The sequence below is a fragment of the Arachis hypogaea genome, chromosome 14, assembly GCF_003086295.3.
Source record: "Arachis hypogaea cultivar Tifrunner chromosome 14, arahy.Tifrunner.gnm2.J5K5, whole genome shotgun sequence".
NCBI lineage: Eukaryota > Viridiplantae > Streptophyta > Magnoliopsida > Fabales > Fabaceae > Arachis > Arachis hypogaea.
Window position 1 is genome coordinate 100802732 of NC_092049.1, and position 6026 is coordinate 100808757.

Below are 6026 nucleotides of genomic sequence, written 5' to 3' on the forward strand. Positions count from 1 at the left end.
GCCTAGCTGGGTGATCAGATATGGGAACGGGAGGGTGCCTCTGACATGGACCCTGGCCATATAGTGCCGGATGAATCGTGGCATATACAGGTCCTTACCCTCTAGCACACACCAGAGAAGGGTGATCATAGTGGCAGGCAGCTCCGCCTCATGAGTGCTCGGCATAACAAAGTTGCTCAGTATCTGGTGCCAGAGTCGAGCCTCATCATTTAGATACATAAGCTTGATTCCTTTAGGCTTGGCGGTGTTCTTTCCCATGACCCATGGGACAGTAGGGTCAAGGGCTATCCTTTGCTTGACAGCATCCCAGTTAAATATCATAAAATGCGTGTCCTCTTCAGCCTTTTGATAACCGTCAGGCTTATCTGACTTAGGCGAAAGCTACAGAATATCCTCAATGGCTTCTTCAGTGACCAGTATCTGTTTCCCTTTGAGGTGCACTACATCCAGGGAAGTCTTGAAATAGTTGCAGTAAAATTCTCTTACCCAGGAAGCATTGACCTCTGTCAAGTTTCTCTCTAAGAAGAACCTGCCTCTTTGTTTGATCTGATCGGAAGTGTACTGCTGTAGTTCTTCTGGAATTTTCAGAGTCTTTTCCAGGTACAGGTTTCTGGAGGTGGCAACGGGGCCATTTTGAAAGAGAGAACTTTTGCGTGATCTAGAAATTTGCAGATAAATTCTCGTTGCAAGTATAGCTTCTAAACCAACAAAAGTCCCTTCTTACAAAAGTTTTGGTTGCCACAAGTAACAAACCCCTTTAAAATTGATAACCGAAGTATTTAAACCTCGGGTCGTCTTCTCAAGGAACTGCAGGGAGGTATGTTCTTATTATTGGTTATGAGTTTTGTAAATTGGGGATTTGAAAGTAAGGAACAAGTAATTTAAATTACAAGTAAAATAAATAAATAACTGTAAACTAAACTCTTGGCAAGGTATGAAAATTCGGAAGTTGTTCCGAGGGTTACCTGAAACTAGAGGTCGATCTCGGATGAGATCCTTGGTACTTGGTCGGGAATGACGTGTCCGGCCAGTTGGTGGCGGCCGGAGCTGTTGTGTCCGACTTGTTGGACTTGCTGTACTGCTGATCCTTGGCCACCGGAGGGTGGGGGGTACCTGCAAGAGACTCCGATGCTTAAGTTAGCACGGGTATAAAGCAGGTTTTATGTAAAATCAGAGTATGAGTTATACCTGGGAGCTCCAGTGTATTTATAGTAGTGTGGGCTGACCTTTCTGATAAGATAAGTTAGTTATCTTATCTTATCTTATCCTGTTTTGGATGAAGTCAGCTTATCTTCAAGGGAACCATCTTTATCTCTATAGGCTGGGATTGCCTTTGGATTTGGGTCGTGTTCCTCTATTTGGGCCCTTTATTGGGCTTTCCTGTCGATTTGGCCGAGCTCTTTTAGAAGAGGTCGGGTAGTCTGACCTGAAGAGGTCGGTCGCTGTGTCGCCGATCATCCCGGGTCGGATAGCTCGACCCAGGGTATGAACAGTGCCCCTGCTTGAGCTCGGTCTTCTTTTGAGGTTGAGTTCTTTGATTTCGGTCTAGTGAGGCCGAACTCAAGCATTTTGTCGATTCCTTTGAAACAACTTTTGAATGTAGAACGTTTCCTCTAAAAATGCGCGCTTTTATATCGGCGTTTTGGGAACGTGCAAGGGTTTAATGCTTTCATTAATTTTGTCATTAATTGCCCCGTTTCTCTTTGGCTCTTTTATTTTGATTTTGAAAACCCCAAAAACGGTTTCTCTCCTTCGCCCTTTTCGTAACTTCTTTCTCTGCTCTGTTCGCTCTCTATTTTTCATTTTGTTCTTCTGCTTCCTTGCGTTGCGGCGTTGCTTGGTGATTTTCTTGGGCAGATTTTATTTCTGCGCTTCCGTCTTTCTCCTCGAAGTTTCTCATCGTCTCTAGGTTAGTCCCGTTTCATATATTCTCCTTGTTTTGCTTTGATTTTGACCCTTTCTTTAGAGAAAGTTTGGATCTTTTGTTTTGTTATGCCCTATTGTTGTGCGTTCTGGGAGTTTCTTCATTTTCTGCATGGTCCTTTTTTGCCTTTGCTTAATGCTTTTAGGGTTTTGCATGTTCTTTGTTGTTTCCGTTCTGATGCCATTTATCCAGAAAAAACCTGTATCTATTTCTTGCTTTATTTGACGGTTGCTTTGCCTGATTCTGAAAAAGTTCGCACCTTTGATGGTTTCTTCTTGGCGTACTTGATTTTGGGAATGCTTTTGCTGATAGATTGTGATGACTTTTTCTTTTGACACTACTTGCTGTTTAAAGTCTTTTTCTTTTTTGAAAAATGCTGGGGTGGGAGCTGTAGATTTTCCTGGAAACCTTGCTTTGTTACTGCCTCCAAAGGATGCCCCAAGATTTTGGTTTGAGTCTTGGGGTTTTCCTTTTCTGTGTGTTCGCCTGTATCGTATTGAGTTGTTTTCTCCCTTGTCCGAGATGTTTTTAGTAATCCCATCTTCTTTTCTTACTTGTAGGATTAGTTGGCCTCATGTCTTCTCGCAATAACATTGTAGAGATGTCTTCCAGAGTTCCCGAGGGGATGTCCGATTGGCTGGACTCCCTTGTTTTGTTGTGTGTTTCTATTGTGGATGCTGAATTTTGCACAGAGCTGAGGAAGCGCCATAGGATTTGTGGTAACAGTGCCCGCGAGGGTGATTATGAGCTTGTTGCTCCTGATTCCGATGAGAGAGTTTGTTTTCCGACTTCTGTCGAGGGGGAGCGTCCCTCCTTCTATGCTTATGAATACTTCTTCAGCCAGTTAAATGTTACTTTCCCTTTTACTGCTTTTGAAACTGACTTGTTGTGGTCCTGTAACATTGCTCCGTCCCAGCTTCATCCGAACTCCTGGGGTTTTATCAAAATATTTCAACTTCTTTGCCAGGAGTTGGACATGACACCTTCTGAAACTCTTTTCCTTTATCTTTTTGTCTCGGCCAAACCCGGAGGTTCCTCCAAAAAGAAAGCTTCCTGGGTTTCTTTCAGATCGGCCCAGGGGCATAAAGTTATTGCCATGTATGATGAGTCGTTTAAAGATTTTAAGAACTATTTCTTCCGAGTCCGTGCCGTTGAGGGGGTTCGCCCCTTTTTTCTTGATGAAAATGATGAGCCTGCTTTTCCTCTGGAGTGGCAAAAGAATGTAAGAGTGCCACGTTACACATGGGAAATGCTTAGTGAGGTTGAGCGGGCCTTTGTGGTTGTTCTTGAAGATTTGTGGGGGAGGCCACCCCATCTGGACACGAAGAGATTTTTGAGTGATCCATCTTTGGTTCGGGCTGCTTTGGGTACTGTCTGATTTGTTTTTATACTTGCTCCCGAGTTTTGTTTCTCCTGTGTTGTAACTTGTCTTTGATTTTTGTGTTTTTCAGAGATGTCGAAGAATAATGATTCTATGAGAGCCTATAAGAAGGCGAAGAAGGCGACCGCTGCTTTAAACATCTCGGCCAAGGCGGCCGGAGAGGGATATTCTCAGCCTCCAGTTAAACCTCCTATATCGAGTTCTCCCGGGCCGAGGAAAGCAATTCCTACTCCCCGGGTCCGTCTGGTCGATCCTCCACCATCAAGCTGGGATGCAGCTTCCGGTGCCCCTCCTAGTAAAAAGCAAAGAACTACTGAACCTTTCAACCTTGATGCTCCTAACTTTGATGCGGTTGAGTTTGTAGATCAACAAGTCGGCCCTTATGGTGTTCTTCCTATGGACGACATGTCGCTTCTTCATCATTTTGATTATATCACCCGGAGTGGTATCAAGTTGGCACACATGAGGCCGGCCCTATATCGAACTGCTCAAAGTCTTCCTCTCCATGCTACTAAAGCTTTTATGGAGGAGGCCAAACAGGAGTTTGATCGGATGAAGGACTTGAAGGAGGAGCTTGAAGTAAGGGTGGCCAAGTTGGAGAAAGACTTGGAAAATGAAAAGGCTAGTTCTACTTCTCTGGCTGGTTCTCTGAGACTGGCCGAGGACACGGCTATGCGGCATAAAGACAGTTATTTGACGTCTTACCGGGAGGTGTTGCGTCTGAGAGAATGCCCGGGCTAATTATTCCGAACTCCAAGGTCATCTTGTTGGTAGTGTAACTGCTGCCTATGAGAACTTGAGGGAACAAGTTCGGGTTATTGCTCCCGAGGCCGACCTGACCCTCTTTAGCTTGGAGAACGTTGTCAGGGATGGCAAGGTTGTCCCTGATGACGAGGATGAGGATGATGTTGATCCTCCCCCTATAGCCTAAGGTGTTGACTTCTGCTGTCCCTGCCGAGGTTGGTCCTCCCGCTTCTGACCCCGACTGCCAGATATTGAACCGGGATGACGGTACTGTAGATGCCGTTCCTCTCCAGACTCGGCCTCCGTCTCCTCGGCCTGATGCTGCTAAAATATCTTCTGACCCTTAGTTTTAACTTTATTCTGGATATGTAGTTGGCCCGGCTTGTGGGCTTTTTTAAATTCTTTATGTTTTGTTAATTGCTGACACTTTCCCGTTGCTTGCCTAGCAACTTTTGTTTTTTATGAAAAACAAATGGTAGCATGCTTTAGCTTTTTTTGAGATAGGTTTTGGTGGCCTCCAAGGCTTTTATAACCTTGTGGATGATATCGCGCTTTTTGTGCTTGACTTGGTATCTCTTTTTGGATTGCTTTGTACTTTGTATCTTGAATCCTTTGTGGTTGTGACTAGGTAGGTCTAACTTGACTTTTGGTTCGTTCTCGCTCCGGCTTGTATTTCTGATGATTTGTAACCGATTTCTTCAAGTTAGTCCTCCGAGTTGTTTTCGCAGTCTTTTTCTAAGTTATCTTTGTAATCCCTTTCCTGGATCTTTATCGGATATCTTCCCGGGATTACTTTCATAACTTTTTTAGTAGTAGGAGTCCGACTTCATTATATCGGTCTCCTTTAAGTTATTTTTGTAATCCTCTTTCTTGGATCTTTGTCAGGTCTCTTTCAGGGATTGCTTTGATAACTTTTCCAGTTGTAGGAGTCCGACTTGGTTATATCAGTCTCCTTTAAGTTATTTGTAGTCCTCTTTCTTGGATCTTTGTCAGATCTCTTTCAGGGACTACTTTGATAACTTTTGAGTAGTAGGAGTCCGACTTGGTTATATCGGTCTCCTTTAAGTTATTTGTAGTCCTCTTTCTTGGATCTTTGTCAGATCTCTTTCAGGGACTACTTTGATAACTTTTCCTTTTGGGCTGACTTTGTCATGTCGAGCCCTTCTAAGTTAAAGTAATCCTCTTTAATAGGGTTGGCCAGACCTCTTTCCAGGGTTTACTTATAACTTGGGTTGACTTGGTCCGACTTCTCAACATCGGCCATTCTTTAAGTTATTATTTTAGCAATCCGTAAGACTTCGTCAGGTTCTTTTTTGGATCACTTTCGATAACTTCTTACATTATTCTGTGTTCATCTTTGCCGATTTGTAGAAAGTGGTTGTCATCTCTAGATCGTCCTTTGGGTGAATCACGTTTTCACCTTTATCGAACGATTGTCTTTATCGTGATCGTGCAGTGAAATTGTTTTTCACTTTCTGCCGATCTGTTGCTTTATAATCGGACGATGAATGCTTCAGATTAATGTGTCTTGAAATCTTTGTAGAATATCTAAAATATATTTTATTTAAAGGAAAAGTGCAAATATATACATATGGGATTGTCTGAGTCTCAACTTGGTGCCTCATTAAAAAACCTTTTCAGGAAAAAGAGTGCATCCAATGATGAGATCTTTTGTCTTTTCTAACTGTAGTACCTTCTGAGGTTGCAGGCGTGCCATGACCTGGGAAGCTCTCGTCCATCGAGTTCAGACAGCCTGTAGTAGCCCTTTCCAAGTACTTCTACAATTCGGTAGGGTCCTTTCCAATTTGCTGCCAGCTTTCCCTCTCCTGGTCGAGTTGTTCCGATATCATTTCGAATTAGGATGAGATCATTTTCTGTGAAATTTCTCGGCACTACCCTTTGATTATATCTGGAAGCCATTCGGCGTTTTAGAGCTTCTTCCCTGATCCGAGCTCTTTCTTGGATTTCGGGTAACAA